The 13,012-nt window shown below is 51.0% G+C and overlaps 1 pseudogene across 1 annotated transcript in view; it reads left to right on the top strand.

Annotated features, from left to right (window-relative positions):
• The window catches only part of LOC147118762 (uncharacterized), a 43,741-nt pseudogene extending 37,613 nt beyond the window's left edge, over positions 1 to 6,128 (top strand). Inside the window, exon 4 of the transcript XR_015077948.1 lies at positions 5,485 to 6,128. The product of XR_015077948.1 is annotated as an uncharacterized LOC147118762 (transcript). The remainder of the gene's footprint in view (positions 1 to 5,484) is intronic.
• The last annotated feature ends 6,884 nt before the right edge of the window (positions 6,129 to 13,012 follow it).

A 13,012-nucleotide genomic window follows, 5' to 3' on the forward strand; every position in this document is an offset into this window, starting at 1 on the left:
CACGTCCCAGTAGCGATGGGTAATTTCCCTTTACCACATATAGTGGCAGTTTTGCAGTCTGTCCGTTCAATTTAACTGTCACCTCAATGACGCCTCTCATGGCCACAGGTTCGCCGGTATACGTCTTTAGCACAATGTTTGTTGGCTGAAGGGTAAGATGCTTTAGCATTTTGTTGTAGACAGTGTCTGAAACAAGGGACACAGCCGCGCCTGTGTCCACCTCCATCCGCACTGATTGTCCCTCCACCAGTGGTGACACCCAGTAGCCATTTGAATCACCTGCAACCGTCAGTATGTGCACCTCTACCTCCTCAGAGGTGTCGCTCCCCTCTGTTTTGCTTGTTCCATCATACTGCACTGAGTGAACACTCTTTTTCCTCTCTTGTCCAAATACAGACATTTTGCTTCCATGCTTCCCAGCTCTGTCTGTTCTTTTTTAACCTCTACAGGTGCGTTCAATGTGACCCTTTTTGCCACAATTTCGGCATTCCAGCTCCGTACACCAGCAGTCATTAGCGTGATGGCCCGTTTTCCCACAACGGTAACATGTGCCGTTCCGCGCACCTTTAGGCTCAGACGACACCTTGTGAACTCTCCCTGTTGAACTCAACTGGTGAGCCTCCTTTTCCACCATCTCCATGGAGACACTAACTTCAATGGCCTTTTCAAGAGTAAGGTTGTCCTCAGTAAGAAGGCGCTTCTGTGTGGCTGCATTTTGCAGAGCACACACAAGTCTGTCTCTAATGGTATCATTCAGCACCTCCTTGAACTGGCAGTGTTCCGACAACCTTTTTAAAGCAGCAATAAACATCGTCACTGATTCCCCCTCCTCTTGATTCCGTTTGTGAAATCTAAATCTCTCAGCAATAACCAGAGGTTTTGGTGAAAAATGTGCTCCAAGAATTTCCACTAGTTGCTTATATGTTTTAGTTCCTGGCTTATCTGGCTGCACGAGGCTGCAAAGTAAATTGAATGTCTTTGGCCCGATTACACTCAAAAAGGTAGGCACGACCTTTTCATTTGCCACCGCATTCGCCAATACAAAATAGTCAAAACGTTCCGTAAATGCGCTCCATTGCTCCACATTTTCATCAAAATCACTGATGTTTCCTAATATAGTAGCCATCTCACGTTTCAAATTAAATTTTCTGTTTACTCACTGCACCCGTAATGTACGCAGATTCATCCGCTCCTCGTTGCCACTTGTTGTGTCAGTACCTTTCTACCTAGACACAATTTAGGACTCAGAACTCAGAGATTCAAACATGAAGTGCTTTATTGGAAGGAAAGGAAGTTCTGGAAAGTTCCGAACAAAGAGAGCTAAACTTAACAGAGAACACCCAACCATTTATTTCCTGTGACAGCGCCACCACAGGTGGGAGGAGAACACATAATAGAACACACAATACATAACAATTGAGGAGTGGACCAGGGTGTCACGGAATGCTGAATGGGGAGGTGAGGGGAAGATGTGTTTGGTGGTGGGATCACGTTGGAGGTGGCGGAAATGGCGGAGGATGATCCGTTGAATGTGGAGGCTGGTGGGGTGGAAGGTGAGGACAAGGGGAACCCTATCGTGGTTCTGGGAAGGAGGGGCAGGGGTGACAGCAGAAGAGCGGGAAATAGAATGGACACGGTCAAGGGCCGTGTCAACCACGGTAGAGGGGAATCCTCGGTTGAGGAAAAAGGAAGACATGTCAGAAGCACTAGTATGGAAGGTGGCATCGTCAGAACAGACGCGGTGGAGACGGAGAAACTGGGAGAATGGAATAGAGTCCTTACAGGATGCGGGGTGGGAGGAAGTGTAGTCCAGATAGCTGTGGGAGTCGGTGGGCTTGTAGTGGATGTTTGTTGAAAGCCGATTGCCAGAAATGGAGATCGAGAAGTCAAGGAAGGGAAGGGAAGAGTCGGAGGTGGACCATGTGAAGGTGAGGGCAGGGTGGAAATTGGAAGTAAAGTGAATGAACTTATCCAGTTCAGGGCGAGCACTGTTTACATCCTTCCAGTCTGAAGAACATCCATTAACCACTACTCTCTGTTTTCTGCCCTTTACCCAGCTTCCTATCCACGCTGCCCCACTCCCTTTAACACCGTGAGCCTTAATTTGATCAACAAGCCTCCTGTCCGGCACCTCATCAAACACCTTTTGACAATTCATCTCCACAACACCCACTGCATTTCCTTTCTCACTACACTGTGTTATTTCCTGAAATAATCCCTGCTGTCTGTCCTGAATGAATCCATTTCACGACCAAATGTTGCAATGTTTGCTCCACGCCACAGGGTTTCATCTGTTTAAAGCCACAACAGAAAGGTCCAGTTTTCTCCTGGAGTTTGAGAAAAATCAGGTTTGAAAATGATGCAGACTTTCAGCCAATGAGGGAGCTCCGGGCTCAGCCCCGCCCACTGGGTGCCGCAAGCCCCGCCCCTCACACACTCCGATTGGTTGGAGGACTCGCCGCCCGCTCGGTCCTCCAGTCCCGCCCTGCTCTTCCTATTGGTCCGGAGCTCCCATCAATCACCCGGGCAGTGTGAGCTGAGCATGCGCGGACCTTGGCAGCAGCCGCTGACACATCAGGTGAGAGAGCTCAAGGAGTTCAACAATTTCAGATCATAACCTCGGCCCCTATTCCATTTTTCTTGTAATTTTTCCACTCCTTCCCCCCCCCTTTCCTTTTGTTTCGCTCTCACACCTGGCAGCTATCCCTTGCCCTGCCAGTACACTTTACACCCAATCTCAGCCTATTACCATCTCGCCTAGCTTCTAACACCTTTCATTGTCTCTTTTTTACTTCTTTTGTTTCTTTTATGCTTTTGTCTGATCGCAGCCCTGCCTCCGATCCATCTTTTCTTTCCAGTTTTGAAGAAGGGTTCGACCCGAAACGTCAACTCAAATTTCTGTCCACGGATGTTGCCTGACCTGCTGAGTTTTTCCAGCATTTTCTGTTGTTATTTCGAGAGAGCTCAGGGAGCGGGTTCATGAACCCTGGGGGGACGCGAGCTGCTCACACCCCGAGCTCAGGGAGCGGGTTCATGAACCCCGGGGGGACGCGGGCCGCTCACACCCCGAGCTCAGGGAGCGGGTTCATGAACCCCGGGGGGACGCGGGCCGCTCACACCCCGAGCTCGGGGAGCGGGTTCATGAACCCCGGGGGGACGCGGGCCGCTCACACCCCGAGCTCAGGGAGCGGGTTCATGAACCCCGGGGGGACGCGGGCCGCTCACACCCCGAGCTCAGGGAGCGGGTTCATGAACCCCGGGGGGACGCGGGCCGCTCACACCCCGAGCTCAGGGAGCGGGTTCATGAACCCCGGGAGGACGCGGGCCGCTCACACCCCGAGCTCAGGGAGCGGGTTCATGAACCCCGGGAGGACGCGGGCCGCTCACACCCCGAGCTCAGGGAGCGGGTTCATGAACCCCGGGGGGACGCGGGCCGCTCACACCCCGAGCTCAGGGAGCGGGTTCATGAACCCCGGGGGGACGCGGACCGCTCACACCCCGAGCTCAGGGAGCGGGTTCATGAACCCTGGGGGGACGCGGGCCGCTCACACCCCGAGCTCAGGGAGCGGGTTCATCAACCCCGGGGGGACGCAGGCCGCTCACACCCCGAGCTCAGGGAGCGGGTTCATGAACCCCGGGGGGACGCGGGCCGCTCACACCCCGAGCTCAGGGAGCGGGTTCATCAACCCCGGGGGGACGCGGGTCGCTCACACCCCGAGCTCAGGGAGCAGGTTCATGAACCCCGGGGGGACGCGGGCTGCTCACACCCCGAGTGCAGCCCCAGGCCCCATTATAAAAACACTCAACATTATCCGCCTCCCCACAACTACCCGCCAGTTTAAGACACAAACTCCGGGACAACCAGGAAGTGCTGGGAAATCCCCAGCGAGTCAGGGAGCGTCTATAAATGGAGGAGAAATGGTGATTGGTCAGGGAGCGTCTGTAAATGGAGGAGAACTGGAGACTGGTCAGGGAGTATCTGTAAATGGAGGAGAAATGGTGATTGGTCAGGGAGCGTCTGTAAATGGAGGAGAACTGGAGACTGGTCAGGGAGTATCTGTAAATGGAGGAGAAATGGTGACTGGTCAGGGAGCGTCTGTAAATGGAGGAGAAATGGTGACTGGTCAGGGAGCGTCTGTAAATGGAGGAGAAATGGGAACTGGTCAGGGAGTGTTTGTAAATGCAGGATAAATGGAGACTGGTCAGGGAGCGTCTGTAAATGAGGGAGAAATGGAGACTGGTCAGGGAGCGTCTGTAAATGGAGGCAAAATGGTGACAGGTCAGGGAGCAGCTGTAAATAGAGGAGAAATGGAGATTGATCAGGGAGCATCTGTAAATAAAGTAGAAACTTTTCATTATTTTGCGGCTTGGTTTTTGTGAATAAATATATCACTAATTTCAATTAGATTCTTTTCTGTGCCCCAGCTCCTGTAAATACTGGCTGGAAAGGTGCTGGACTCTCAGGAGGCTCCACACCGCTGGCTGCTCATGTGTCAGTGATCGCCCATCAGATTAATGTGCTTCTGCTGTGGGTGTGTTTAAAAAAGTGCCCAAAGCAGTTCATAAGGTGGGGAACCAGTGAGTGTGGAACTGAACCCAGCCAGAGTCAGCACCTTCAGGGGAGGAGAGGGAGGGGAACCAGTAAGTGTAGAACTGAACCCAGCCAGAGTCAGCACCTTCGTGGGAGGAGAGGCAGAGGATCCAGTGAGTGTAGAACTGAACCCAGCCAGAGTCAGCACCTTCAGGGGAGGAGAGGGAGGGGAACCAGTGAGTGTAGAACTGAACCCAGCCAGAGTCAGCACCTTCAGGGGAGGAGAGAGAGGGGAACCAGTGAGTGTAGAACTGAACCCAGCCAGAGACGGCACCTTCAGGGGGGGGAGAGAGAGGGGAACCAGTGAGTGTAGAACTGAACCCAGCCAGAGTCAGCACCTTCAGGGGAGGAGAGAGAGGGGAACCAGTGAGTGTAGAACTGAACCCAGCCAGAGACGGCACCTTCAGGGGAGGAGAGGGAGGGGAGCAGACAAAAAAATGTTGGAGATGGTGTGATGGGTTTGGATTTCATCACAGGGATGAGGGAGAGTTTGAGGGACGGAGATTTACAGCTTTTGGGGAACAAGAGAGGAAAGAATGTTCCATAGAAACTAGAATTGTCTGTTCTGAATTTCTATCCTGTACTTACAGTGATGACTTTTGTAAACTCCTTTTACAGGGTATTAGAAGGGGAGGATTTACAGACCAGCAACTCAAACCAAACACCATGTGAAGAGCTGACAGATACACTTGATTCATCAGGACCCAAATATCATCAGCCTTTGAATCTGGAAGGAGAAACGTTTGTCTGTTCTGTCTGTGGGAAAAGATTTCAAACATCAATGTGACTGGAAAAGCACTGAGACACACACACCCAAGTGAGAGTGTTCCAGTGCACTGACTGGAAAGAGAAACCAGTTACACAGCCTTGAAAAAACATCGCACCATTCACAGCGGAGAGAAACCGTATGCGTGTTCTGTGTTTGGGCGAAGCTTCAACAGATCGTCCAACCTGGAGAGACACAAGGACACCCACACCACGAAGAAACCGTGGAAATGTGGGGACTGTGGGAAGGGATTCAATTCCCCATCCCGGCTGGAAATTCATCGAGGCAGTCACTCTGGGGAGAGGCCGTTCAGCTGCTCCATGTGTGGGAGGGGATTCACTCAGTCATCCCACCTCGCTACACATCAACTTGTTCACACTGATAAGAGACCATTTAAATGTTCTGACTGTGAGATGAGCTTTAAAAGCACAGCTGATCTCCTGAGACACCAACGCACTCACACTGGGGAGAGGCCGTTCAGCTGCTCCGTGTGTGGGAAGGGATTCACTCGGCCATCTAACCTGCTGATACACCAGCGAGTTCACCTGCTCCCTGTGTGGGAAGAGATTCAAACGTTCATCCCACCTGCTGACACACCAGCGAGTTCACAAGTGACTGCAAGGGTTGGATTCTGCTGTTATTGCTGCTGTTAATCACATCCAGGACTAAACCATGTACATTCTGACATTTGAGGTTGGTTTCTGCTGATTTTAATAACTCCAATAACTGGGCTGGAGTTTAATATTCTGGATATTTGCCGAATAAATCAGCTTTGCTTCAAATAGACAGTGTGTCGAGTATTTGATTTCTCCAAGATAAGAGACTAATTGATGTCCTGTTACTGTCTGCTCCATTTTTGGGCCTTTTCTCCTTTCTAACTCTAGATTATTTCAGGTCTCATACCTTCGGTTACTCTCATGGACAAGTCACAGCTCCCCATACATTCCAGAGTGTATCTCCTAACCTTGGTATCCAGGGAAGGTATCGGTAACATGCCCGGGATCAATAAACACAAAACCCAGTCTGTTAATCACCTTCAGCTACTGGACTTAGTGTGTGACCCACAGCATCTCTCTCACCTTCGATGTGTGAATAGAGCATCACGCCTGCAAACTTCGTTTTGAATTTGCCTGGGTTTTCCGATGAGCTTGTCCTGGGGCCCAGTGGGCTTTCACTGCTCCGGGGTATTTCCAGGCATGTCCTCACTGCCCCTGGAGTTCCCACACATTGCCCGCTGGGTGTGAGGCCAGTGCTCTGTGCCTTTAAACACTGGAGTGAAGCCGAGTCCTGCAGACACACAGTCACTAGGAGGAGTTTCTAACTGTCCAGACTGACCTTTTGGGGAGATTATCCCACTTTTGGGCCGGTTGTGGTTTCTTCCCATTGTCCTGTTGCTTGTTCCCTTGGATTGGATCTTTATTTGTTCCCTTTGGTTTGGTTTCAGTTTCACTGCTGGACCCATCACTCAAAGCACTTTGTCTGCTCTGCCCCCGGGAATGAGCAGACTCCTCCCTCACCTCCCACACTGCACCATCTATGTTTAAATGAGGGGAGAGTGTAAACCCGGGGAGTCCGCCGTATTCACCGGGCGAAATGTACCAGTGGCAGCGATGGACCAGGAGTGGAGTTTCAGCCCCGATATCTCACTCCCTCCACACAAGTCCAGATCAGCATCAGCCCCCCGCCCCGTGTTCACCTCCTCCACCCCTTGAAGACCAATCGGGTGAAAGAAGGACACCCTCTGAATAAAGAGACTCCCTGTGTTCTCTCCCACCACTCGAATCCCTCAGGTATCTGGGGAAGTGCACAGACTCACAGCTAAGGGTTCGACAGTCAATGGAAATGCCAGGGGGGCAATGGACACCCTGCCCAGAACCCTGAACGGTTCAAAAGGGACTGACCCCATCCCATTGGTGATCATTAAAGGTGGAGGATGAGAGCACAGTGAGGAGACCCACTGAGTGAATGTTTCAAACCCCATCAACTCCAGCACCATCTCCAGAGAGACTCAACTCGGGACAAAGACTTCTGAGAATGAACGGAGAAGGCAAGGGCTGGGATCAGCCACAGAACCTGCAGCCTGGGGAGCGTTTAATAGTCATCGGATCAAACCTTCCTCGCAAACAGTGGACAACCATCAACCGCCCCAGAAACGGTCATGGTAGATGCTGCCACCTTCTCCATAGATGGAAGATTAAAGCATCCCCATCATGTGAATGTGGAGCTCCTGATCAGACCCTGGAGCCCATCGTTGAGCACTGCACTCAGAGGAAATTCACCGGCAGCCGACAAGATACCCACATTGTTACACAGGAAGCTTTGAAACATAGAAACATAGAAGATAGGAGCAGGAGTAGGCCATTCGGCCCTTCGAGCCTGCTCCGCCATGCAATGAGATCATGGCTGATCATCCAAATTCAGTACCCAGTCCCTGCCTTCTCCCCATATCCCTTGCTCCCTTTAGCCTTAAGAAATATATCCAACTCTTTCTTGAATATACTTAATGAACTGGCCTCCACCGCCCTCTGTGGCAGAGAATTCCACAGGTTTACCACTCTCTGGGAGAAGAAATTCCTCCTCAATTCAGTCCTAAATGGCTTACCCCTTATCCTTAGACTATGACCCCTGGTTCTGGACACCCCAGCCATCAGAAACATCCTTCCTGCATCTAGTCTGTCCAGGCCTGACAGAATTGTATAGGTTTCGATGAGATCCCCTCTCAATCTTCTAAACTCCAGTAAGTATAAGCCCAATCGACACAATCTCTCCTCATACGTCATTCCTGCCATCCCAGGTATCAGCCTGGTGAATCTTCGCTGCGCTCCTTCCATGGCAAGAATGTCCTTCCTCAGGTAAAGTGACCAAAACTGTACACAATATTCAAGATGTGGTCTCACCAAGGCTCTGTACAACTGCAGCAAGACATCCTTGTTCTTGTACTCGAACCCTCTTGCTACGAAGGCCAACATACCATTTGCCTTCTTAACTGCCTGCTGCACCTGCATGCTTACCTTCAGCAACTGGTGCACAAGGACACCCAGGTCTCTTTGCACTTCCCCTTCTCCCAATCAATTGCAATTCAAATAATAATCTGCCTTCCTGTTTTTGCCACCAAAGTGGATAACCTCGCATTTATGCACATTATAGTGCATTTGCCATGTTTCTGCCCAATCACCCAACCTGTCCAAATCGTGCTGGAGTTTCACAACATCCTACTCACAGCATACCCTCCCACCCAGCATTGTGTCGTCTGCAAATTTGGAGATATTACATCCAATTCCCTCGTCCAGATCATTAATATATATTATGAAAAGCTGGGGTCCTGGGACCGATCCTTGCGTTACCCCACTAGTCACTGCCTGCCACTCAGAAAATGACCCGTTTATTCCAACTCTTTGCTTTCTGTCCACCAACCAGTTCACTATCCAAGTCAATACCTTGCCCCCAATCCCATGTGCCTTAATTTTGCATGCTAATCTCTTAAGTGGGACCTTATCGAAAGCCTTCTGAAAGTCCAAATACACCACATCCACTGGTTCACCCTTATCTATTTCACCAGTTACATCCTCAAAACATTCCAGTAGATTAGTACTGTCCCAGGGTTAGAATCACCACATACAGTCCCAGGGTTAGAAGCCCCATGTACAATCCCAGGGTTAGAATCCCCGTATACAGTCCCAGGGTTAGAATCCCCATGTACAGTCCCAGGGTTAGAATACTCATATACAGTCCCAGGGTTAGAATCCCTATATACAGTCCCAGGGTTAGAATCCCCGTGTGCAGTCCCAGGCTTAGAATCCCCATGTACAGTCACAGGGTTAGAATCCCCATGTACCGTCCCAGGGTTAGAATCGCCATGTACAGTCCCAGGGTTGGAATCCCCATGTACAGTCCCAGGGTTAGAATCCCCATGTACAGTCCCAGGGATAGAATCCCCATTTAGAGATCAAGGGTTAGAATCCCCATGTACAGTCCCAGGGTTAGAATCCCCATGTACAGTCCCAGGGTTAGAATCCCCATGTACAGTCCCAGGGTTAGAATGTAGTCCCAGGGATAGAATCCCCATGTACAGTCCCAGGGTTAGAGTCCCCATGTACAGTCACAGGATTAGAAACCCCATGTACAGTCCCAGGGTTAGAATCCCCATGTACAGTCCCAGGGTTAGAATCACCATGTACAGTTCCAGGGTTGGCATCCCCTTGTACAGTTCCAGGGTTGGAATCCCCATGTGCAGTCCCAGGGTTAGACTCCCCATGTACTGTCCCAGGGTTGGAATCCCCATGTAAAATCCCACGGTTGGAATCCCCTTGTACAGTCTCAGGGTTGGAATGACCATCTACAGTCCCAGGGTTAGGTTCCCCATATACAGTCCCAGGGTTAGAATCCACGTGTACAGTCCCAGTGTTAGAAACCCCATGTACAGTCCCAGGGTTAGAATCCCCATGTAGAGTCCCAGGGTTAGAATACCCCATGCATAGTCCAAGGGTTGGAATCCCCATGTACAGTCTCAGGGCTGGAATCCCCATGTACAGCCCCAGGGTTGGAATCCCCATGTACAGTCCCAGGGTTAGATTCCCCGTGTACAGTCCCAGGGTTAGAAACCACATTTACAGTCCCAGGGTTAGAATCCCCATGTACAGTCCCAGGGTTAGAATCCCCATGTACAGTCCCAGGGTTAGAATGCCCATGTACAGTCCCAGGGTTAGAATCCCCATGTACAGTCCCAGGGTTAGAATCCCCATGTACAGTCCCAGGGTTAGAATCCCCATGTACAGTCACAGGGTTAGAAGCCCCATGTACAGACCCAGGGTTAGAATCCCCGTATACAGTCCCAGGGTTAGAATCCCCATGTACAGTCCCAGGGTATGAATCCCCATGAAACGTCCCAGGGTTAGAATCCCCATGTACAGTCCCAGGGTTAGAATCCCCATGTACAGTCCCAGGGTTAGATTCCCCGTATACAGTCCCAGGTTTAGTATCCCAAGGTACAGACCCAGGGTTAGAATCCCCATGAAAAGTCCCAGGGTTAGAATCCCCATTTCAGGCCCAGGGTTAGAATCCCCACGTACAGTCCCAGTGTCAGAATCCCCATATACATTCCCAGGGTTAGAATCCCCGTTTACAGTCCCAGGCTTAGAATCCCCATGTACAGTCCAAGGGTTAGTCACCCATGTACAGTCCCAGGGTTAGAATCCCCATGTACAGTCCCAGGGTTAGAATCCCCAAGTAGAGACCCAGGGTTAGAAGCCCCATGTACTGTCCAGGGTTAGAATCCCCATGTAGAGTCCCAGGTTTAGAATCCACATGTACAGTCCCAGGATTGGAATCGCCATCTACAGTCCCAGGGTTAGGTTCCCCATATACAGTCTCAGGGCTGGAATCACCATCTACAGTCCCAGGGATAGGTGCCCCATATACAGTCCCAGGGTTAGAATCCACGTGTCCAGTCCCAGTGTTAGAAACCCCATGTACAGTCCCAGGGTTAGAATCCCCATGTAGAGTCCCAGGGTTAGAATACCCCATATATAGTCCAAGGGTTGGAATCCCCATGTACAGTCTCAGGGCTGGAATCCCCATGTACAGCCCCAGGGTTGGAATCCCCATGTACAGTCCCAGGGTTAGATTCCCCGTGTACAGTCCCAGGGTTAGAAACCACATTTACAATCCCAGGGTTAGAATCCCCATGTACAGTCCCAGGGTTAGAATCCCCATGTACAGTCCCAGGGTTAGAATGCCCATGTACAGTCCCAGGGTTAGAATCCCCATGTACAGTCCCAGGGTTAGAATCCCCATGTACAGTCCCAGGGTTAGAATCACCATGTACAGTCACAGGGTTAGAAGCCCCATGTACAGACCCAGGGTTAGAATCCCCGTATACAGTCCCAGGGTTAGAATCCCCATGTACAGTCCCAGGGTATGAATCCCCATGAAACGTCCCAGGGTTAGAATCCCCATGTACAGTCCCAGGGTTAGAATCCCCATGTACAGTCCCAGGGTTAGAATCCCCGTATACAGTCCCAGGTTTAGTATCCCAAGGTACAGTCCCAGGGTTAGAATCCCCATGAAAAGTCCCAGGGTTAGAATCCCCATGTACAGTCCCAGGGTTAGAGTCCCTATGTACAGTCCCAGTGTCAGAATCCCCATATACATTCCCAGGGTTAGAATCCCCGTTTACAGTCCCAGGCTTAGAATCCCCATGTACAGTCCCAGGGTTAGTCACCCATGTACAATCCCAGGGTTAGAATCCCCATGTACAGTCCCAGGGTTAGAATCCCCAAGTAGAGACCCAGGGTTAGAAGCCCCATGTGCTGTCCAGGGTTAGATTCCCCATGTAGAGTCCCAGGTTTAGAATCCACATGTACAGTCCCAGGATTGGAATCGCCATCTACAGTCCCAGGGTTAGGTTCCCCATATACAGTCCCAGGGTTAGAATCCCCATGTACAGACCCAGGGTTAGAATCCCCATGTACAGTCCCTGGGTTGGAATCCCCATGTACAGTCCCAGTGTTAGAAACCTCATGTACAGTCCCAGGTATAGAATCCCCATGTACAATCCCAGGGTTAGAATACCCTAGTACAGTCCAATGGTTGGAATACCCATGTACAGTCCCAGGGTTAGAATCCGCATGTGCAGTCCCAGGGTTAGAATCCCCATGTAGAGTCCCAGGGTTAGAATCCCCATGTACAGGCCCAGGGTTAGAATCCCCGAGTACAGTCCCAGGGTTAGAATACCCATGTTCAGTCACAGGGTTAGAATTTCCATGTACAGTCCTAGGGTTAGAATCCCCATGTACAGTCCCAGGGTTAGAATCCCCACGTACAGTCCCAGGGTTGGAATACCCATGTACAGTACCAGTTTTGGAATCCCCATGTACAGTCCCACAGTTGGAATCCCCATGTGCAGTCCCAGGGTTGGAATCCCCATGTACAGTCCCAGGGTTAGGATCCCCATGTACAGTCCCACGTTTGGAATCCCCATGTACATTCCCAGGGTTAGAATCCCCATGTATAGTCCCAGGATTAGAATCCCCATGTACAGTCCCAGGGTTATAATCCCCATGTACAGTCCCAGGGTTAGAATCGCCGTGTACAGTCCCAGGGTTGGAATCCCTATGTACAGTCCCAGGGTTAGAATCCCCATGTACAGTCCCAGGGTTGGAAACCACATGTACAGTCCCAGGGTTGGAATCCCCATGTACAGTCCCAGGGATAGAATCCCCATGCACAGTCACAGGTTAGATTGCCCATGTACAGTCCCAGGGTTAGAATCCCCATGTACAGTCTCCGGGTTGGAATCCCCATGTACAGTCCCAGTGTTAGAATCCCCATGTACAGTCCCAGGGTTAGAATCCCCATCTACAGTGCCAGGGTTGCAATCCCCATGTACAGTCCCAGGGTTGGAATCCCCACGTACAGTCCCAGGTTTAGAATCCCCATGTACAGTCCCAGGGTTAGAATCCCCATTTACAGTCCCAGGGTTAGATTCCCAATCTATAGTCCCAGGCTTAGAATCCCCATAAACAGGCCCAGGGTTAGAATCCCCATGTACAGTACCAGGGTTAGAATCCCCACGTACAGTCCCAGGTTTAGAATCCCCATCTACAGTCCCAGTGTTAGAATCCCCATGTACAGTCCCAGGGTTAGAATCCCCACGT

This window comes from Somniosus microcephalus, chromosome 4 (genome assembly GCF_052327205.1).
Source record: "Somniosus microcephalus isolate GS21.2 chromosome 4, FLI_Smic_1.0, whole genome shotgun sequence".
NCBI classification, from domain to species: Eukaryota; Metazoa; Chordata; class Chondrichthyes; order Squaliformes; family Somniosidae; genus Somniosus; species Somniosus microcephalus.